The sequence below is a fragment of the Dama dama genome, chromosome 11 (assembly GCF_033118175.1).
Source record: "Dama dama isolate Ldn47 chromosome 11, ASM3311817v1, whole genome shotgun sequence".
NCBI lineage: Eukaryota > Metazoa > Chordata > Mammalia > Artiodactyla > Cervidae > Dama > Dama dama.
Window position 1 is genome coordinate 78,988,200 of NC_083691.1, and position 23,740 is coordinate 79,011,939.

General features: G+C 42.7%; 1 long non-coding RNA gene across 4 annotated transcripts in view; it reads right to left on the bottom strand.

The window, feature by feature from the left end:
• The window catches only part of LOC133064971 (uncharacterized), a 71,372-nt gene that overhangs the window by 7,521 nt on the left and 40,111 nt on the right, over positions 1–23,740 (bottom strand). For 2 of the 4 annotated variants that reach the window (XR_009694795.1, XR_009694792.1), the window contains 3 exons: positions 21,248–21,432; positions 3,916–3,966; positions 3,292–3,617 (listed from right to left, as the gene is read on the bottom strand). This is a non-coding gene — a long non-coding RNA (uncharacterized LOC133064971). Of the gene's footprint in view, positions 1–3,291; positions 3,618–3,915; positions 3,967–20,557; positions 20,678–21,247; positions 21,433–23,740 lie in introns of those variants that run through there. The other 2 variants (XR_009694793.1, XR_009694794.1) reach the window with 2 other exon arrangements.

Sequence of the window (23,740 nt, forward strand, 5' to 3'; positions counted from 1 at the left end):
GCTGTCATCCTGGGCAGCTGGGACCCAGCACATGACCTAGACCAATCAGAAGCCCCAACCCAAGTCTTTGAATCTGGGGGGAATAATACAAAAATCTAGCCGTCAAGGACCACACTGGAAGATGACTGAGACACTGAAGGCCAGCGTTGATTGTGTGCGGAGAAAGCCGGCTCCAGGGCAGCGTCCTCAACAGACTCCTCCTATGGAGTGAACTTGGCCGTGCTCTCTGTGCCCTAGACTGCCTGGGTTCCTGCCCATTTTCCATGCTTGGTCCTCTGGCTTCCCTGTCGACCCAGTGAGCCACCTGATATCCTCCCAGTGAATTCATCTTCTGCTTGAATTAGCCAGAGTGGGTTTCTGTTGTTTGCAGTTTTGAACCCTGGGTGGTAAAAACGCTGCCTTCAGTTTTAAACAGATTGCGCTGGGCATCACGAGCAGATGCCCAGATGGAAGCCTCCAGCACAAAGCCTAAAATGTGAGATTTAAGTTTAGGAGAGAGCTGGGTCCGGGGATATAGATTTAGGATACTTCTAAATAGAGCCAATGACTTAAGTCATGAGAAGGATCAAGGAGAAAGATTTGAGAAAGAGAAAATAGACGTGAGCAATGTGTTAGAAATGAACAGACCACCACTGTTTAGGAGGCAAGAGAACAAGTCAAAGAGCATAACAGTCATAGAAGGCATGTCAAGCTAGTGTCACGTCACAAAACCCAGAGAAGCCAAGAGTTTTAAAAACTGATGGAAATCAGATGCTCTTAAATGCTGCGGAGTCTGAGGAAGATGGGGAAAGACAAAGCGGCACTAGATACAGTGATTAGGTCGTCCCTGGTCTTCAGAGAGCTGTTTTATCATGATGGTGGGAAAAGAAATCAGGTTGCAGAGGGGGAAAAGAGGGTGAAGACTGAGAGGCTAGTGTGAGAGCTGAAGAAGTAAATATAGGCTAGAGTTGAAAGGACTTTGGCAGGACTTTATTTTGTTCACTACTGTATTCCCAGCCCCTGGACAAGCACCTGGCATATGGCAAGTGCTTAATAAACATTTGCTTAATGAATGAACGGAGAAGAGCAGAAGCAGAAAATTAACTTGACCTGGAGTATGATAAAGGCACAAATTTTTAGTATTCAGGGTACCCAAGTATGCTTGCCAGCCAGGGTTACCAATTCTTCTCTCCCACTTCCTCCTTGGGCTGTAGATGCTGATTTCCTAGCCTCTCATTAGTTACTGAGCAGATGCTTTTTCTCCATGCTGTCCTCCTTCCTCCACTATTCAGTTTGCACTATAAGCTAACACAGCAGCTATTATCACAATTTCTTGTCCTTACTAGTTTCTTATTTTCCTCAGAAAATCCATTCTTCTACTAATTCATATCCCCTACAGAGTTAAATCAAATATTCCTCATCTATATGTAAAACCTCAGCAAACTACTGTGGGATGACCTGATAAAACCAAGTCTGATTAACTAAAAACTTTCAGGTGAACCACTAGGTGATATCTTGATTGTACATTTCTAGAAATTCACTGCTCTGAGGTCCACTGAAACGCCAAATTTTAAATCCAATAACTAAATGACCAAATACAGGATCAAAACCTTGTAACGAAATCTTATAAAGTTAAAATCTTATAAAGTTAAAATGGCCTCTGATTTAAGTAATAAAAGATAGAAGATTTATTTTATTTTCAGTCTTTCTCCAAATGTCAGAAGTCTGTGAGTAAAGAACAGGCATTTAAGAGATAAACTGTAACTAGAAACATAAGAAGTCCTAAGTGGTTCTTTAGTGCAATGAAACACTTGGATTATAATAATAATGTTAAAGACCTGGAGAGATTTCCCACCCCTGGTTTATGGTTCTTCATGAATGTAAGTAAAGCACATAAAACTTTTCCATTGAATTTAAGAAGCAGTTTCCTTTTTTGTCTGCACACTTTAGGGAGGCAGTCTGAGTGCCTATCAAAGGTTCATCCAAGGAGTAAGTTGTATGGATATTACTGTATTAATTTGCCTTTAGACAGTCTGAAATTATTTTTGGAAAAAGAAATATAAAATGAATAATTTGCTTTTGGTCATGTCATTTCCTTTAGTTTCTTTTCCTAGTAATTTTTAAAATTTATTTATTTTTTAATTGAAGGATAATCACTTTACAGAATTTTGCTGTTTTCTGTCAAACCTCAGCATGAATCAGCCATAGGCATACATATATCCCCTCCCTTTTGAACCTCCCTCCACTCTCCCTCCCCGTCCCACCCCTCTAGGTTGACACAGAGCCCCTGTTTGAGTTTCCTGAGCCATCAGCAAATTCCCGTTGGCTGTCTATTTTACATATGGTAATGTAAGTTTCCATGTTACTCTCTCCATACATTTCACCCTCTCCTCCCCTCTCCCCATGTCCATAAGTCTATTCTCTATGTCTGTTTCTACATTGCTGCTCTGTAAATAAATTCTTCAGTACCATTTTTCTAGATTCTGTATATATGCGTTAGAATATGATATTATATTTCTCTTTCTGACTTACTTCACTCTGTATAATAGGTTCTAGGTTCATCCACCTCATTAGAACTGACTCAAATGTGTTCCTTTTTTTGGCTGAGTAATATTCCATTGTGTATATTACCACAACTTCTTTACCCATTCATCTGTTGATGGACATCTAGGTTGCTTCCATGTTCTAGCTATTGTAAATAGTGCTGCACTGAACAATGGGATACATGTGTCTTTTTCAACCCTGGTTTCCTCAGGGTATATGCCTAGGAGTGGGATTGCTGGGTCGTATGGTGGTTTTAGTCCTAGTTTTTTTAAGGAATCTCCATACCGTCTTTCATAGTGGCTACATCCATTTACATTCCCACCAACAGTGCAAGAATGTTCCCTTTCTCCACACCCTCTCCAGCATTTATTGTTTTCCTAGTAATTTTATGCATATGTGCAATCAGAATGCATTTGTGTGCACCTAAGTATGTGTGTCGCCAGATCAAGAAATTTGTGTATCACTCCTCACCCTCCTCCTAATCGAAAACTTGGTTTTGTCCACACTGAGTGCCTGAATGGAGGTGGGAATGGTCTGTGATGCAGAACATTTCCAGTTGGCACAGGTCAGCGGTGCTCATCATCAAAGTCCTTCCAGTCACAATGGGAGTTTTTCATCCTTGGGTCCTGGGGACTTGCACTCAACTGAATGATCCTTTTCAGGTAAGGTCCGCCTGGCCACTTTCATTTTAGTGAAACTGTGACAGCTGTAGTTTGGGGAAGATCTATAAATCGGTTAGTCTATGAACTAAAATGAATATGAGATTACCTCAGACCTGCAACCTTCTTTCCCAAACGGCGGCATTTTGGCACCAGCCTGTGCAGTGAGACATGACCCAGGTACAGACAGTCCATGGTGTAAAATGGACCATTTTTGCCCAGGAGTGAGAAGCCATTCCTGTGGAAGAGCCTTAGGGGCCTCCCAGGGACACGGTATGAGAGAGGCATCTTCTCACTGGTGTCACTCTTAGTCATCCAGGATTCTGCACAAAACGAGGCTCACCAAGCTGGCCACGAGGCAGGTGAGGAAGTATTACCACGGCGAAGGACACAAGCTGGCATTCATCAAGGAAGAAGTACAGAGCATCGATAATTCTGTATAAGAGAAGATCTTGTTTTAAGTACAAATTAAGGTGAGGAGACATCATTTGCCAGAAATCAACTTGTAAGATTTATTTTTCAAAAAAAATTCTCCTTGGTGTAGATGAGGAGACAGGCAAACAGGTAGTCTCCCCTACTACTAACAGGTGTGGAAAGTGGTCCATATTTCTAGAGGGCCTGCTAGTACTGTTTATCAAAATCTCTAAACTGTGACTGCCTTTAACTCAGCAACTTCACTTTGAGGAATCAGCCCAAAGAAAATAATCAGAGCTACATACAAAGGCTTACCTACCAAGAAATGCCCTCATGGTATTACTTTTGATGGTGCAAAATCAGAAACAACCTACAACAAGAAAAAAGGACATTATAAAATAATACTGTATGATCTCAGAATTACAAAAGAGATGATAGTATGTTTATAGATCCATGGATAAAAGCATGAGAAAATAATCTACCAAAATGTTAACAGCAGCAATCCCTATTGTTCTGGAATTATGGGTGATTTTTATTTTACTCTTTGTACTTTCATTTCTCTCTCCTATGCACATGCATTACTTTGGTAGTCAGCAACAGTACTGTAAGAACAAATAAACAAATAAAAGGAAATGTACAGTACTAGTCCAGGTTCTTTCACTATTTAGCTATGATTCAGGAGATGCAATTAAACTTCTTGCTTAGTTTCCACAACTTCTCCGTGGAGGATTTGTGATGTCAAGTGTTGAAAGTGCAGAACAGAGTTCTAGGGACTTCTCAAGAACTACTTCCCATGAATTTTTTAATAAAGTCAAAGAAATTGAATGGCTTGCTCCCTCTGAACTGAGGGCTCAGAGCTGCCCATGGTTATCTTTCGACTAAAGGATGCAGTTAAGAGAGAGCCAGGACAGCTGGTGTGAGCATATCACTTGTATTGTTCCTCTCATGGCGATGCCACTAACTCCATCCTAACACTCAGCACGTTCTAGTGGACGATGTTACATACGTCAGTCTGGTCTTGTAAATGGTCTCTACATCCCCATCATATTTTGTCACCAATATTCTCTATAGTAATATGTAAAGTTACAATCACTCTAAGTATGTTATGTGAGAACTAGTGGGCATTTATCTAGAGTCAAGATACCTACTGTGGGGGTAAACTTGAGATTCATAGACAAGGTTTTCCCTCAGTCATGCCACCAGCAGATGGATCATTTCACCATGCTTTCAAAGTAGACAGAGGAGAATTAAGAATAAGCTCCCTTTGAATCCTCCTACACTGTTAGGGGGAATGTAAATTGGTACAGCCACTATGGAGAACAGTATGGAGGTTCCTTAATAAAACTAAAAATAGAGTTGCCACATGATCCAGCAATCTTACTCCTGGGCGTATACCCAGAGAAAAACATGGCCCGAAAGGATACATGCACCCCAATGCTCACTGAAGCACTGTTTACAACAGCTAAAGCATCAAAGCAACCTAAATGTCCATTGACAGGGATGGATAAAGATGATGTGGTGCATATATGCATGGAATACTACTCATCCAAAGAATGAAATAACGCCATTTGCAGTAACAAGGATGGGCCTAGAGACTGTTATGCCGAGTGAAGTAAATCAGATAGAAGAGAAATATGACATTCCTTATATGTGGGATCTAAAAAGAAATGATACAAATGAACTTATTTAGGAAACAGAAACAGACTCACAGACTCAGAGACCTAACTAATAGTTTCCAGTGGGGCAGGGGTGCAGGTCCGGGGAGAATAGAGGGAAGTGATAGTTAGGGAGTTTGGACTGACATGTACACACTGCTATATTTAAAATGGATAACCAACAGGGTCCTACTGTATAGAACAGGGAACTCAATGTTATGTAGCAGCCTGGATGGGAGGGGAGTTTAGGGGAGAATAGATACATGTACATACATGGATGAGTCCCTTTGCTATGCACCTGAAACTATCACAACATTGTTAATTGTCTATACTCCAATATGAAATAAAAAGTTTTAAAAAATTTTAAAAAGAATAAGCTCCCTTTGAGGGAGGCTAGAGAGTTCTCTCTGTAAAGAATATCAGTGTTTCCTCAGAGCTAAATCTGCTAAAGAAAGACTATCCTGGAGGTAAAGAAAGGCAAGTTTTTGACAAGGAAATTGAGACATATTTCCTTGATGAAATCTCTTGGTAATAAGCAAATGCGGTCCCATATTTATCACGTTCACCCTCCTTAAATGAGCACAGCTAATCTCACATAAAGATGGGGTGCAGTGGTTATGGAGCCCTTTAGGCTATGAGCTTCCCAACAGGCAATTTGTCAGTATATATCAAAAGCCTAAAACCGTTCATACAATTTAGCACAGAAAACAGACTTTTGAGAACTTATCTTGAGAAATAATTTTTTAATATGCAAAGAAGAATATGTAAGAATGTTCACTGCAGTGTTACTTACAAAAGTGAAAAATTTTTAAAAAAGTCTAAAAGTTGGAAGTAGTTAAATAAATAAGAGAATAAAACCATAGGGTATTAACAGATCATAATTCATTATATACTTGTTATATACTTGAACAATATTTAAAGATACTAAGAAAGCTCACGACATAATGGGAAAAATTATATGCCATAAATCCAAAGTGGATATAAATTCTGTATATGTATGCAGACACACAAACGCACATTTAAACACATATGCAGAGAGAGATTATCCAGATTTTTCCAGCTTTATTGGATTACCTTCCTTGCCTCTTTCCAGGTATTTACATATTCCCCAATCCATGCTGGTTTCCACTGGTCACCTTACACTGAGCAGCTCTGTTCCAGAATTCTTCCCCCGTCACCTCTAGCCATCTCATAACAGCTTTTCCAGCTGGCTGTCACTCTCTGATATCTACGTTACTATGAAATATGAAAACCTTCTTTCTATTTCCCAGGATGCTGCTAACATAAGGCTGCAATTTTAGCAAACTCCATGAAGTCTTAATGATTACAGAGGGGAATTACAGTGCAGGAAAAAACCCTGTACAAGTGGATATTGGATATCACTGCTCCTAAATTTCCCCTGTAAGACTCTTTCCAGGGGCTCCTACCTAGCATCCCCCTCCTTTGCTTTCAGCTGCCAGTGTGGTGCAGCAGCTCGTCCTGTCTCCTGGGTGGGAGTCTCCTCTAGTCCTCTTGACCGAAGTCCTGAGGCCCCAACTTCTTGATTCAGACCGTTAACAGAGGAAATGAGACATTACAATAATCTGGAAGAGGTATACCTGCTGCCAATAAAAATGGCTCTTTGTGTTACTTAAACAAAAACCTCAGTATCTTCATCTCAGTTCAGTCTAGTCATTCAGTCGTGTCCGACTCTTTGAGACTCCATGGACTGCAGCATGCCAGGCTTCCCTGTCCATCACCAACTCCCGGAGCTCGCTCAAACTCATGTCCATTGAGTTGGTGATGCCATCCAACCCTCTCATCCTCTGTAGGCCCCTTCTCCTCCAGATTTCAATCTTTCCCAGCATCAGGGTTTTTTCTAATGAGTCAGTTCTTCAAATCAGGTGGCCAAAGTATTGGAGCTTCAGCTTCAGCCTCAGTCCTTCCCATTAGTATTCAGGACTGACTTCCTTTGGGACTGACTGGTTTGATCTTGCAGTCCAAGGGACTGTCAAGAGTCTTCTCCAACACCACAGCTCAAAAACATCAATTCTTTGATGCTCAGCTTTCTTTATCATCCAACTCTCACATCCATACATGACTATTGGAAAAACCATAGTTTTGACTGTAGGGAACTTTGTCGACAAAGTAAAGTCTCTGCTTTTCAATCTCCATGTAAATATCTGCATTTGGATAACTCCACCAGTTCAGAGCATCCCCAAGAACAACTGATTGCCACCTCTTTGGGATCTTCAAGAACATAAAAAGAGTTGTCACTAAAAATACAGTCCGCCTTTCATCTTTAGAAGATTCGAGAAAAAATTTTTTAAATTTGCAATGCAGTTTCAAATACATAATAACAACAAACAGCAAATAAATTCTCCCTATGAACCAGGCACAATCCTATACCCTGAGCAAACTAATTGATCTTCATGAGACTCTTCTATGGTAATATTCCCATATGGATGGGGAAATTAGAACAGACAGGAGTTAAATAAATTGTCCAACATCCCAGAGCCAGGAAACAGTGAAACAAAGCTATTGCCAGGTAATCTCATTCTAAAGAGTTAATTACTCTTAGCTACACTGGTGACTCAGCAGTAAAGAATCTGTCTGCAATGCAGGACTTGCAGGAGACACAGGTTCAATCCCTGGGTCAGGAAGATTCCCTGGAGGAGGGCATGGCAACCCACTCCAGTGTTCTTGCCTAGAGAATCCCATAGATAGAAGAGCCTGGTGGGGTACAGTCCATAGGATTACAGAGTTGGACACAACTTAAGTGACTTAGCAGGCACACACTGCATTGTACTGTCCCCTAGGATGGCGGGGGTGGCGGGGTGGGGAGAAGAAGGAATGGAATGTAAAGGCGTGGAGGAGGTACAGCAAAATGGTGACTCAGTCTTTTTTTCTTTTTTCAAATTGCCTAAAAAGAACTTTACCTTTAAAATTAGGAACCAGAATATATTACATCCATATCTATAATATATCTATACCCATACCTATATTTCTATGAATGTATTAGGCGGAGAAAGAGTTGCTCTGGGCATCGCATCTTCATCTCCCTAATTCACAGTGACCCCTCCTTCTTAACCCCTAGAGTGGACATCTTTTCTCTAAGAAATGCCTCTTGCTTATGTAAGTAGCGCCTAGGGAACTATGTTTATGCCCTGTGACCTCATGCCTCAGCTTCAGACAACTGAACTAGGAGACTCCCTGACTCACTTAGGACCAATGCAATTTTCTTATCTGAAGATTTTACATTGGAACTGAGAGCCCAGCCAGTCAATCTGGGTTAGTCTTTTGTACAGAGGACATATATGGTCAGAGTAGGTTAACTACTGCAACAACTGACCCCCAAATTTCAGTAGCTTATTTCTCAATCATATCTAGTTCAAATAGGTCAATGGGGAAATGCTGTGCTCCAATAAATTTTATCAAATATCCAGGCTCCTTTTTCATCTAGTAGTTCAACTATTTTCTAAGGTCCTGGTCAAAGGAAGAGGAAGAGGATGGAGGGGTACACAGTAGGTTTTTTAATTGGCCAGGCCTGAGAATAGTATGTATCATTTCTGCCCATATCTTCCTGGCCATAATTCATCATATGACTGCACTTGACTGTAAAGAGTCCCTTGGACTGCAAGGAGATCAAACCAGTCAATCCTAAGGGAAATCAGTCCTGAATATTCACTGGAAGGACTGATGCTGAAGCTGAAGCTTCAACACTTTGGCCACTTGATGTGAAGAACTGACTCATTAGTAAAGACCTTGATGTTGGAAAGATTGAAGGCAGGAGGAGAAGGAGCCTACAGAGGATGAGATGGTTGGATGGCATCACTGACTCGATGGACATAAGTGTGAACAAGCTCCGGGAGTTGGTGATAGACAGGGAAGCCTGGTGTGCTGTGCAGTCCATGGGGTCTCAAAGTGTCGGACACAACTGAGTGACTGAACTGAAGTGAACTGCAAAGGACGCTGAAAAATGTCATTTCATTATATGCTCAGAATGAAGAACAAATGGACAGGTGGCCACCTGGTTAGTCTCTGTCACAACACGTAAGTTTGAACTGTGGGGTTTATAGGCTGCTCTGTGCATGAAAAAGCAAAGAAAGCTGATTTGTAGAGAGGGAAGAATGAAGCAGATGTCCATAGGGAAGCAGAGATGACAGCCTGGGGCAGTAGGGGGTGGAGAGAGACAGAGGAGAGTCATGTGGTTTTCTCTTCCTGGCTTTCCACTTTGAGACACAATATTGTTGTTTTGTTTGGCTTTGTTCTGTTTTCATATGTATATAACTTTTGTAATAATAGCTTTAGATATAATTCACATGTTGAGAAAATTCTATCTTTTAAAGTATACAACTGAGGGACTTCCCTGGTGGTCCAGTGGCTAAGACTCCAAGCTCCCATTGCTGGGGACGTGAGTTCCATCCCTGCTCAGGGAACTAGGTCCCACATGCTATAACTAAAGCTCCCATATTCCACAACGGAGATCAAAGATTCTGTGTGCCTCAATTAAGACCTGGTGTAACCAAATAAATAAAAGTAAATATTTCAAAAAATGAAGTATGAAATTGAGTTGGTTTTTTAAATTATATTCAGAATTGTGCAGCAACTATCACTATCTAATTCCAGACCATTTTCATCTCCCCCAGAAGAAACTCCAGGCCCATTAGCAATCACTTTCTATTCCCCACTCTGCCCAGCCCCCAGTAGCCAACTGGGACCATATAATAAGCGACCTTTTGTGTCTAGTTTCTTTCACTTATTCAAGGTTCATTCATGCTGTAGTATGTATCAGCATTTCATTTCTTTTATATGATAAAATAATATTCCATGATAGGGGTATGCTAATTTCTTTATCATTCGTCAGTTGGTGGACATTGGAGCTGTTTCCACTCTTTGTCTATTCTGAATAATGCTGCTATGAACACTGGTGCACAAGTTTTAGTGTGCACTTAAGTTTTCATAGGAGTCGAACCACTGGGTCATATGGTAATAAGACCATGATTAACATTTTGAGGAACTGTCACTAGTTTTTAAGAGTCCTGGCTGCCCCTGCTCTACTTGATCATCCTTCACATAAATATATGAATTCCTTTTCTTTCTTCTTCTTTAATCAATTTGAACTAGTTTCAACAACATTATTGGCAACCTCAAGAACTTTAACAGAGTCACCTACTCCCATTGCTTTTGGCTTTGACTTTCGTGACTTCTCAGTCCTCTTTATTTTGGCTTTATTTTGGCCTGCCTATTTAATAATGCTTTAGTTCGGCTTTTTCTTGGCTACAACTACCAGGCACTCATTCCAGCTAGCTGGAGTATAAGAACTTTAAGAAAAATACAAGATAAGATAATGGAAGCTCTCAGAAATCCAAGAACAGAAACCATCACAGGCTGGCCCTCGGAGCAACTAGTGCTAAAAGCTAGTTCTCAATTTGAGGTGGCCTGACAGACCTCACTAACAGACATTCATCGGTGTTTGTGGGATTTCATCATTTTAAATACGGTTCGCCCTTCCTCCTTTCTGCACTGCTAATAACTTCTCTCCTTGCTTTCATGCCACTCCTCTGAGAATGACTCTGATTAGCCCAGTATCTCTTTCTCTTTTCACATCTGGCTACAGGTCATGGGCATCTAGTGAATTTATGGATTAACTGCCCTTGAATCAGGTATTCACCTCTTGTCCAATCAGCCATGAGAATGGACAGCTGGATAACAAGCTACAGAACATGGCTGTTGGACCTACTTCTTCAGTAGGGACAAGGGTTTAGAGCAGTTTCCAGTAGATGACACTGGGGTGGGAGGATATGGTGATTAATTTCGTGAGTGTGTGGTTGGTATTTTTAATGAAAAATGGATCACTTCTTTTTAAATCAATTTCTGTCTTTGTTCTTAGCAATTCTGCCAGAATCTAGTTTCTTGTGTTCAATCTCAGGCACTGTGCACTATAATTAAGGGTAAGACAAGTCCCTGCTCCCATCCCAATGCAATCCCTTCTTGCTCAACTACCTCCCTATGAGAAGAGTTGGATTAGACACACAGGCGGACCTCGGAGATACTGTGGGTTTGGTTCCAGACCACAGCAATAAAGTGAAGACTGTAGTAAAGCAAGTCACATGAATTTTTTGGTTTCCCAGTGCATATAAAATTTATGCTTATGCTATTCTGTAGCCCATCAAGTGTGCAATGGCATCATGTCTAAAAAAACAACAAATCTTAATTTAAATACGTGCATGTGTACTCACTCAGTCACGTCCAACCCTTTGTGACTCCATGGACTGTAGCCTGCCAGGCTCCTCCGTCCATGGGATTTTCCAGGCAAGAATTCTGGAGTGGGTTGCCATTTCCTCCTCCAGGGTATCTTTCTGACCAAGAAATGGAACCTGTGTCTCCTATGTCTCCTATGCAGGCTGATTCTTCACCCACTGAGCCGTAGAAAAAGCCCAATTTAAATACACTTTATTGCTAAAAAATGCTGTCATCTGAGCCTTCAGTGAGTAGTAGTACTAACATGAAATATCACTGATCATGTCACCGTAGCAAGTACAATATTGAAAAAGGGCTTCTCTAGTGGCTCAGACAGCAAAGAATATGCCTGAAAAGCGGGAGACTTGGGTTTGATCCCTGGGTCACAAAGATACCCTGGAGGAGGACATGGCTATCCACTCAGTATTCTTGCCTGGAAAATTCCATGGACAGAGAAGCCTACTGGGCTACAGGCCATGGCGTCATCAAGAGTCGGACACAACTGAGTGACTCTTTTTTCATGTTCATTGCTGGAATTACCAGTGTGACAGAGTTATGAAATGAGCAAATGTTACTGGGAAAATGGTGCTGATAGACTTCCTTGATGCAGGATGGCCATAAACCTTCCATTTGTAAAGAGCACAATATTTGCAAAGCTCACAAAAAAGTGAAGCACAATAAAGTGAGGTGTGCCTGTATGTGCAGAGGCAGTTCATCCCCTTGGAGGATGCAAAGGTAAAAGGTAAAAGAAGTCCTGGGAAAACTGGAAGACCCTATTTCCTGTTCCCATCAGATCTCCTCCCCTTCTCCTTCCCTCTCCCCCACTTCTCTCCCTATCTCCCACCCTATTTCCTAAGACATAAAGGGCTACAGCCACAGCAAAAGCTCAGAAAGTATAATAAATTGTCTCCAATTGCCAGGTTTATTTTCAACATGTCACAGCTGGAACAGGACAGGAATCTCCTTGAGCCAAAATTTAAGCTTCAGGATGGGTAAAAAACTGGCCTTAAGTAACTTTCTTTCTAAAAGACAGAACCCAGAGATAGAAGTTTATGTATAAAAGGAAAAAATACAGGTTTTAGTATGTTAGAATAAGCAATAACTTTTGAAATGAAAATATAAATGCCAATCATTAAGAATTTTCCAGAATATTAAATTATGTATGTGTACATATTTTTTCCATTAACAAAGCAAAAAAAAAAAATTAAACCCTTCAGTTTGGTAAGGTCTTCCATTTTTTTGATTTCTAAGGAGGGTGAGTCCATAGTCTGCCCTAATTTTATTTTTTGTTCCTCTTTTTTTTTTTTTTTTTGATAAATATTCTTCCCTGTGGCTAACATCAAGTGTGGATTTGCCAGATTATCTGGATATACTCCAAAAGAAATATCTCATCCATATCTTTAAAGAAAAAGGCATTTAGTGTACACGTCTAAAAGCTAAAGTTGCTTGAGGGTAGGGATGGGGGCAGTGATGACGGATAGAGGAGGCAGGGTTTCATATTTAACTAGTAAACTTTGACCAGACTTTCTGAACCTTAGTATTTTAGGAATTTGAGTTGGCCAAGTCAAAGACTCATACACAGCAGGAATCGGAAAAAGCAAAGATTATTTGCATGAGTTTTGCACTACCAAATTGGATATGCACTGTTTCATAACCAGGCACAGCACAAACATGTTTGTTTATTTTAAGGCTGTCTGCTAACCTGCATTGTGAGTTTGCTCAGCGGGCCACTGTGGCAGAGTAGAGAGCCCAGACCTGGGACCTCTGAAGGCAAATGCTAGTATCATCAGTTGAAAAGCTTTCTCCATGTTGGCTGGCTATAGTCGGGACAGTCCTTAGAAAAGCTGGCTCTTGGTAATTTGAGTCAGACTGATTCAGCAAACATGTTTTGTCTTTTTTTTTTTTTCTTTTGGCCCCACCACATAGTATGTGGGATCTTAGTTCCCTGATCAGAGATTGAACTCGTGCCCCCTGCGTTGGCAAGCACAGTCCTAATCACTGGACCACCAGCAAAGTCCCGATCATGTTCTCTTTTAAATCACCTATACGTCCCTAAGTATATTCCAAAGAGGCTGAATTCCCATCCACAATAGGGGTGTGCAATGGGACAAGATGAGTCTCAGGGTCTTGTTGAAGTGATGCCACAGGGTTTAGAATAAAGAGAGGTGAAGAATGTGGACAGGGAGGTCAAATGTGTGAATTTGGGAGACAGATTGCCTGGCCTGGCTTTTTCAGTCCTCCTTTTCCCAGCCATGTGATCTCTGGTAAGTTAATTAACCTCTCTGTGCCTCAGTTTCCCAATGTGTAATATGGAGATTAAACTGCTCCTATTTCAAAAGCATCATTATGAGTATTAATGAGTTAATAATAAAGTTTTAAAGGTGATTAGGACATTGTGTGACAGGTAGTAGATGATATACATGTTTGTTAAATAAAGGGAAATATACTTATGGCAAGTGAACCTTATAATGACTGACTCTAGAACTCTGTATCCTCAGATGAGAAAGGGTTGAATGTTAGAAACAACCCAAACTGGGGCACATCTAAATAAACTACAGTGTGGTTATACTATGAAACACCATTCTAGCCACTTTTAAAATGAAGTATATCTATAAGTGGGTTTCCTCAATGGCCCAGCAGGTAAAGAATCTGCCTGTCAATGTAGGAGACACAGGAGATGTGGGTTCAATTCCTGGGTTGGGAAGATCTCCTGGAGGAGGTAATGGCAGCCCACTCCAGCATTCTTGCCTGAAAAAATCCCATGGATAGAGGAGCCTGGTGGGCTACAGTCCATGGGGTCACAAAGAGCTGGACATGACTGAGCAACTAAACATGCATGCATATATACTGCTGTGGAATAATCCTTAAGATATATTGCTAAGGGAGAAAGCAAGTCCCAGTACAGCATATGCAAAATTAATTATGAGAACTAGCACTTACTGAATAATTTCTATGCATCATCAGAGCTTTACATATATTAACTCATCTAATCTCTATACAAGGAAGGTACTAGTTTTTTCACCACTGTGAAAATGAGAGTCTCAGGAAGGCCAGGGTTGAAACTAACATGCCTAAGTTATTCTTCCAAACTTGTAAGTCAGATAAGTCACTGTGGATTCAGGGAGTGGAGGAAGTAAGGGGCAGAAATGACCTGGAATAATTTTATTTGAATGCATTTCATTTGGAAGGCACATTCTCTTCTAACAAAGACTACGCAGACATTAAAAATAGGGAGTATCTCTGCAGTGCACAGATGGAAAAATCTCTTAGATAGCATTTTAGGTGAAAAAAGCAAAATGTAGAATGATGATGAATACAGAAAGATTATTTTTTATGTAAAATTTTGTTAAAGGACATACATACATGTGCAGTAACAAGGATACACAAAAATTAGTAATGGTAGTTATATTTTGGGGAGGGATTCAGGGGCAGAAGAGGAGCTTGTATTCTTCTCTGATACCATTTTTATTGCTTTAATTTCTTCCCTTGGGTTTATTATTTTTATTTTTAAAAAAATACTGTGAAGCGTTACTGGACTGTGGGATTAATGACTATTATTGTTTGCATATTTATACTTCCCTGAAAAAAGTAAGTTATAATACATGTTATTTAAAAAAAAATAAAAACAAGGTAGAATAAAAAAATAGTGCCTCCTAGCCTCAGGAGTCCTAATGAGCTATAATCATAGAGATGCCAGATCAGTCAAAATTGGAAGAAAGAGCTATAATCACAGGAAAAGAACTCTCTCCACAGCTCGAAGTAGCCCAGAAAAAGCAGCAGTAATGACAGCACGCCTGACTTCAAGAAAAGCAGAGACAAGAGTAGCCGTGGCAGGTCCTGCAGTGGATGGCGTGGGTCATGACACAAGATGACATCAGAAAACAAAAACTGCCACACCGAACCCAAGGCCTCCAAGAAAGAGAGAAACTGAAGGGCTTGAGGTGTAAAATCAACAAGAGGGAACTTAGGAGTCAATGCTAAAGTGATTATGACTCACAGTCTGATGGTCCTCAAGACTTGAGTGGCCTTGGAGAAACCGGATCAGAGTTGTGTAACCAAGGCCCTGTGCTGGAGACACATAATGGATGGATGACTGAGTTTCTTCCTGCAGCCCCAGGTGATCTCAATGAGGTCAGTGTGCCAGACCCCTCGGGGAGGCAATATATAGGCCTCAAACAAGCATTTCATCTTACCTCCTTCTGTCTGCCAAAACCCTGGCAGAGAGGAGCATCATTACATGAAAGTATGCATGTGGCCTAATTATCTGTCACACTCTGTCACTAGACCAGACCCTGTAAGAGTAGTCCAAAGAATTCATTTCACGGGAACCAAATACAGTAATTCATGTTGCAATCCTGCCCAAATCACTGAACAGATACTTTAAGACCCAAATTCCTTAAAACCAGCTTTGATTTAGCACACACTACACGTTCCAACTAGAGTTTCAAGTGAGTGGAGCTGCCCACACGAAGCCATTTCTCACAGATCGCTGGCAGTTAAGTGCTCAAGAAGAAAATTTCTTCAACTTCCTTTGGGTCTCACAAAACGAAAGCAGCCGTTACATAATAAAGCCTGTAAAAAGCTCCATGGGTTAAGAAGTCCCCGATGTTTTTCCTGCCTTTAGTCATTTGTTTCAAGTATTCAGAAACAGTGAAAGTTCACGAAGCAAAAACATCTTCGGCAGGAAAAGAAGTGTGAGAGTTAGTCAGCAGCTCGACTCACTCATAGGTCCATGAGGTTGTAACTTAATCTTGACAACATAGTCTTTCCTGGAAGAGCTTTGAGCAGCGATTTATCATTTTATAATTTGTGGTTTCAATGTGAGCCATCAACCAAGCAGCTGTCTTGGTCTGAAGCGCTTTTGAATCTTTCAAAAACCCCCGGGGAGGCAGGAAGCCGGCTTCAAACTCGAGGCCCCAGACTCGTGGGGTTTAAGGGAGAAGGCCCAAAGGCCAGGATTTCTGTGTGCGCTCTCTTGTCTTTGGAAATGTATGGAATGCGTTCCTGTGTTTGTTTTAGACTTGGTGGGGGGGGGGGGGGGGGGGCGGTGGGGAGAGCATACTTCGATAGCTGGAGCCGTGGGCTGGCCCCTCGTATCTCTGGACGGCTTTTCTTCTGTTGCACGATCCCCTGGGAAATGAGAAGCTGGAAGCTGAGACGGGGGAAATGGGTGGAGAAAGGGGAAGCAAGGGGGAAGGGAGGAGTGCCCGCGATAACTCTGCTGACTTCACAGTTTTCCACCGTGGCCTGCCCTGCCCACCTCTCCTGACTTCAAAGCTCCAGGAGCGCCTCTGCGCGCGTGCTCAGACGGCCCCGCGGCCGCCGGTGGGAGAATGCATTGACTCTTGGCCCGAGGACCACATCCATCCGAGAACGACATTTCTGAAATTAACTTTGCCGTGAACAAAAGGCGGCTCTGGGTCACCCAGTGCTGGGATTCCAGCATCCACCAGGGCGAAAGGCAGCTTTTACAGAGATGCCTCCAGAACTCGGGCGGTTTCCCAAGGTGTCTCACTGGTTCTGCAGCAGTGTCGGCTGTCTGTGGGCCGATGGGTGTGGCTTTCGCAATCGTGTTGGGGCGCCCGGATTTGGGAAGACTTGCCTCCTCTCCTCCGAGCAATGCAGGGAATCAGATGTTTGCTGGCAGCTCCCACAGTCTGTCACCATTCTCTCCCCTCCCAGCTCCCCACGCTGGGATTGACTTGTTTTCCTTCCCATCTCTGTTTTCTACGGAGTCCTCCAGCCTCTCCCCAGAGAGGAAGCGGAGGAAGTAAGAGGACCATCCTGGCCGCTGTCACTCATGACCTTCTAATCTGCTTATCATTCTAAGCCCAGGACGGAAAGAGGCGCAGCACCTTCTCGGTGCAAAAACAGTCACCACAGATTTCACGGGCTGAAACCAAGATGCACAGCAAAGGTTTAAAATATACCTGCATGTGTATGATGGCTCAGACGGCAACGAGTTTGCCTGCAACGCAGGAGACCTGGGTTCAATCCCTGGGTCGGGAAGATCCCTGGAGAAGGAAACGGCAATCCATTCCAGTATTCTTGCCTGGAAAAGCCCATGGATGGAGGAGCCTGGCAGGCTACAGTCCATGGGGTCACAAAGAGTCAGACACGACTGAGCGACTAACACACACACATGATGTTTCACAATTCTCTCCTTCACTAGCCCCAGACAGTATTGGATGTATGAGCAGCTCTAACTATCTTCTACTGTTCGATGTGAATTTAAAGGTAAGCATAGGCTCAGTTCAGTCACTCAGTCGTGTCCAACTCTTTGCGACGCCATGGACTGCAGCACACCGGGCTTCCCTGTCTATCACCAACTCCTGAAGCCTACTCAAACTCATGTCCATCAAGTTGGTGATGCCATCCAACCCACCTCATCCTGTGTTGTCCCCTTCTCCTCCCACCCTCAGTCTTTCCCAGCATCAGAGTCTTTTCAAATGAGTCAGTTCTTTGCATCAGGTGGCCAAAATATTGGCGTTTCAGCATCAGCATCAGTCCTTCCAGTGAATATTCAGGACTGATTTCCTTTAGGATGGATAGGTTGGATCTCTTTGCAGTCCAAGGGATAAGCATAGGCTAGAAGTAGACATCTTGGAAATTCAGCTTCACTAGCCAAACTAAGCACCACAAACAGTTCAGAAGGTTCTGTAACTGGTTACAGATCCTAGTTACAGTGTTTTCCCCCATCTAACGTTCTCATTGCTAACCTTAGGTCCTGGCTTGAGAAAGGTCTTAGAGGGGTCTAGCCTAGTCTTTTCAGAAAATGGCCACACCATGGGCTGTCTGTGCCTCCTGGATCCAGCCTTGGATGCAAGGGCATTTGAAAGAGAACACATGATTCTTGTCCTTAAGAAAATTAACAGAAACATCAAATTTTAGCTAGGAAATTAGTGAGCAAGATAGCCCAAACTCTCTATAACTAGAGAGTTTAAAATCAGGAAATGAAAACTTAGGTTAGTTAAGAGGCCTGCCTAAGGTAAATATTTCCTTGGTTAATCCCACAAATAAAAATTAGAACCAGAGTCAGTTTGTAGCAAACACTTCCTGTGGGCTCAAATCTGAATGAGTGTTACTCAAAACAAGATGTGTGTGTGCGTGTGTGTATGCCCACTTGTGTCCGACTCTTTGCAACCCCATGGAATTTTCCAGGCAGGAATACTGGAGTGGGCTGCCATTTCTTCTCCAGGGATCCTTCCCAACCCAGGGATGGAACCTGAGTCTCCTGCATCAGCAGGTAGATTCTTTACCACTGTACCACCTGGGAAGCCCATACAATAGATGCACTGAGGTTCTTTTATGGTTAAGGTAACCTGCTCTTGGTCTTCTAGATTCAAACTAACTCCACCCACCCTCAACCTCTGTCTGGGGTTTCAACCAAGTACTGTCAATGCATTTGAAATTGATTCAAAATGCTTTCTGGAGAGCCATCTCAGTTGAACTGCAGGCACTCTTGGGGTTCCCTTCCAAGAAAGAATGGACTGACATTCTCCCTGGACTAGACCCAGGTTAGGCTCTGCCTGCCTGGGAGTGTGTATCCGTCTTTGACAGTCTGATGGCTAAAGTTCCAGGTTCCTGCTCTTCAATCAACACCACCAAATGCCTGCAGTGTTGGCTTGACTCACCAGCCCACATAGTTCAGACAGTTCTTTTTTTACAGAGACACTAAGGATATATGTAGCTTCTTTCTCCTGAATTCTTTCTCAAACTTTCTTTGTCACGTTTTACTACCATTTACTGAGCATCCTTTTTGACTTGGATACTGGGGAAAACAAGGCGACTCAGTCCATGCCCTCATGGGCTCTGTAAGTGCCAAAGGGAATCACTGTATAACCAAATTAGAGATGAAAAAAACAACATAAGATGAACAGCCCACAGCCTTCTGTCTCATTAATCCCACATCCACCCCACCTAACAAAGTGAAGGATCTAATACTCAAGTTCTTCAGAGTTCTCTTGGCTCACTTCCCAGCTGTGGTCAAATTCTCTGCATGCTCGTTCCTCCTTTTCTGGATTACTTGTGGAATTGCCAGGAGGACAGAGGCTTGAAGAATGCAAGCAGGGAAGAAAAAAAAAGGAGCATCTGCAAATGAGTGACTGAAACCAGTTGTAGCTGGGCAGAATCAGGGTTTTCAGCTGCAAGCAACAGAAACTAACTCTGACCGATTTAAGAAAAGGAATTTCTCAAAAAGCTATTGAATAATTACTGAGAAGGCTGAAAGGCAGGATCAGGAAACACAAGAACCGGGAACTCAGGATCATATCTAAGGCCACAGGTACAATTACAGCCTAGAAAGAGTGAGATGAGGGTACCCCTGCTGCCATTGCCGAGTGCTGCACTGCGGCTTCCACCATCACGGTCTTCAACCCTCGACACCATGGGCAGTGGGAACCTGGATATTTTTGTCGCCCTGCAGCCTCCCCAAGACAGGAGTCTCCAATGTCCCACTTTGCTGGTGCCAATAACTTCTGATTCCTTCCGGAGCAAGAGCACCTGATTGGCCAAGTCTTGGTTGTATGTCCACGTCCTAGCTGCAAAGGGGACTAGACTTTTCTAGAGACTTCTAGAAGACTAGAACATTCTTTTTTAGGGCACTGAAATTCATGAAGTGATAGCATCCCAAACATGGGAAGGGGGTTCAGATGCTCAATAGCCAAAAATGACCCTGAACCCCCTTCCTCTAATCCCATGTGAAGGGAGAGTGTGAGTCAACACTGACCTGCCAGAGGATTAGAAATGAGTCCAGGAGGCACATTCCAGCACTGAGGCTGATGTCCTCTGACCCAGAAGCAAGCGCCCTAGGCCAGTATGGTCAGCACAACCAGGTTGAACTTCCAAGAGAAGGAGGTAGAGACTTCTCCCTGGGTGCCCCCTCCCTCCAGCCTCAGCAAAGAGAAGCGGGGGAGCCATGGGGAGGCTCCCTGGAAGTGAGAAGAGCCGTCCCTTCCTGCTCTAGCAGCCTTTCCTTCTGCAGCTGGATCAGCCCCGCCTAGCCCCCCCATCCTTTTCTCACCAACAGGAAGGAAATCCAAGCTGCCACCATCTGAAACAAAAGCCTGTGTCAGAAATATTTACCTTTGGCCTTGACCTCTCATCCCAGACCTGCTGCTTAGACTTTTCACAATTTATGGATCCTGACATATGGTGATTCATCTCGGTTTTGTCATTGCTAGCCACCACGCAGAAGGGTTGGCCTCCGAGGTGGGGGTGGGTGGCTAAGGAGAAGGGACACGTGTGCTCACCAGCCACCCTTCAACGTCCCAGGCCACAGTTTCCTCTTACTGATGTTGCCCAGCCCAGGGTGGGGGGTTCATCTGTGGCTTATTTTCCGTTTGTTTTAGTCCCCCACCCATTTAGTAAGTTGGTCTAAAAACAAAACAAAAAAAGCGCCAAATAAAACCAAAAAAGGAAACTCTTTTGAGTCATCTGATTATTTGTTCTCTGACTTTAGAAGAGAGGCAAAATAACCCCAAAGTGTAGCATTTTATTAAAGGATGATACATGGGATTAGGCAGTCCCTCAAGCCATTCTCAGGATCCTGCTCTGGGGTGGGCCCTTGGTGACACACAGTTTTCCTTTATCCCTTTCCTGGGGATGTGGCTGGAAAGACAGTTGGATAATTCCAACTATCTGCTTCTAACTTGGGGTGTTGGTGGCAGGGCGGAGAGGATGGCGGGGAGGCTGGGTGCGAGGCAGAATGTGGCTGTTTCCAGCCATCCTTCCGCGACCTCTCACCACAACCCTAGATACTTACAGCATCCCTACCTTTTCCTGAAGGCTGTCAGAGCTCCTGGGAGAGCCACACATGAAGCCTTCATGAAAGCTGTTGTTTAGTCACTCAGGTGTGTCTGACTCTTCAACCCCATGGGCTGTAACTCACTAGGCTCCTCTGTCCATTGGAAAGCTCCGGGCGGTGAAAACTTCTGAGATCCCCCTGATTAATCAGATCACTAGAAATGAAGCAAAACAAAACAAACAAACAAAAGAAAAGAATACAAGAGTGCCTTCACTGAGTCAAAGTTCAATACTACAGTCCCATATTTCTTAGAAAGTAAACAGAAGAAATAGAAAAACAAAAAAACAAAAGAAATAAACAAGCCCACCCACATTTTTGATATCTTCTGAAAACTCAGTGGAAGATATTTTCCATTATGTTTCTCAGTGTCTTGTCTTTTAGGATCTATGTGATAAATTTCACTTAGAATTCACAAGAAAAAGACTATGTTTCCTCATGAGCTAATATTGCTTCCTTTTTTTCCAGACAGTAACCAACTGTGTTTCCCTTTTTGCTTTGACTGTCAGGGAGCCTGAACTGAAGTTTAATACCCATTTACAAAATTATCTTATCTCCAGCTCCTGATCTTCCCCTTCCTCTATGTGGTTTCTCAACCCCCCCTTTCATCTTTACTTTAACTGCTTCACCTAGTTGTACATTTAATTTCAGCTACACCAGAGTTTTTTAAAAAAAACCTGCAAAGCGCAACAAACAACAAAACTAACCATCAAATTAGTAACATGACCAAGGTCACCTAGAACTTGGTCTCACTTCCCCAATATCTCCTGGGTGGTTAGAGAGACTCACAGGCTAGACACATGCAACTATTAAAATATGTTCAAGCATTAAATGAGAAGAACAAAGATTCTAGGAATTGAGGAAACAGATCAGTGAAGACTTGGAGCAGTTAAGGAAGGCTTCCCAAAGGCGGCAGTACTCATTGCAAACTTTGAAGGCTTGGGGTTAATTTCAAGGGTTCATTTCACTGGATCATTTATATAGTTTGGTTGGACTATATGAAGAATGTACCTGGGAATTTATCCAACTGGCTCTTTTCTGGGGATAGTTTCTGAACTTACTCTGAGAGGCCAGTGCATTACTTTCTAGGAAGCAATTATGTGAAGGCAATCAGGTGAGCCCTCGGTAAAATGGTGAAGTGGGTGGGACAGGTCAGAGCACTATATTGGCATTTTAGATGGGTTAATTCTTCATTGGAACTATTCTACATACTGCAGTATCCTTGGCATCCTGGTTCACACCCACTAGATGCTCATAACAATACCTAGTCATTGGGACAGCCCCAAATTCTACCCATTCTCCTCAACACACCCTGGAGGACAGTGATGCACACAGGTGAGACCTACCACTACCTCAAATACCCAAAATTCTCCTTGAAGTTCTGCCATCTACAACTAGGCTTTCCAGATTTAGCAAACAAACTATAGAACACCCAATTAAATTTGAATTTCAAATAAACAATGAATAATCTTTTAGTATAAGTATGTTCCAAATATTGCACTACTTGTTGTTTATTAGAAAATTCAGATTTAGCTAGTGATCCTTATTTGATCTGAAAGCCCTACCCACAGCCCATCACCACCATATACAAACCTGTCTCCCAGAAAGTCCCTTTGGGTTGGTCCCTGTGCTGTGTGCTGAGCTATTCCCTACTCCTTCCCTGCAAGATCCATCTAGTCTGTATTTCAGTTCTTCATGTTCAATCTCTGCTAAGTCTCAGTTCAGTTCAGTTCAATTGCTCAGTCGTGTCTGACTCTTTGCGACCCCATGAACCACAGCACACCAGGCCTCCCTGTCCATCACCAACTCCCGGAGTTCACCCCAACCCATGTCCATTGAGTCAGTGATGCCATCCAACCATCTCATGCTCTGTCGTCCCCTTCTCTTCCTGCCTTCAATCTTTCCCAGCATCAGGGTCTTTTCAAATGAGTCAGCTCTTCGCATCAGGTGGCCAAAGTATTGGAATTTCAGCTTCAGCATCAGTCCTTCCAATGAATATTCAGGACTGATTTCCTTTAGGATGGACTGGTTGGATCTCCTTGCAGTCCAAGACTCTCAAGAGTCTTCAGGGGAGGGTAAATACTTTAAATCAGATGAACAAATTCTTTGAATAGGTAGTCTAATTACCCTATCCTGGAATGTGAAGTCAAGTGGGCCTTAGAAAGCATCACTACGAACAAAGCTAGTGGATGTGATGGAATTCCAGTTGAGCTATTTCAAATCCTGAAAGATGATGCTGTGAAAGTGCTGCACTCAATATGCCAGCAAATTTGGAAAACTCAGCAGTGGCCACAGGACTGGAAAAGGTCAGTTTTCATTCCAATCCCTAAGAAAGGCAATCCCAAAGATTGCTCAAACTACTGCACAATTGCACCTATCTCACACGCTAGTAAAGTAATGCTCAAAATTCTCCAAGCCAGACTTCAGCAATATGTGAACCGAGAACTTCCAGATGTTCAAGCTGG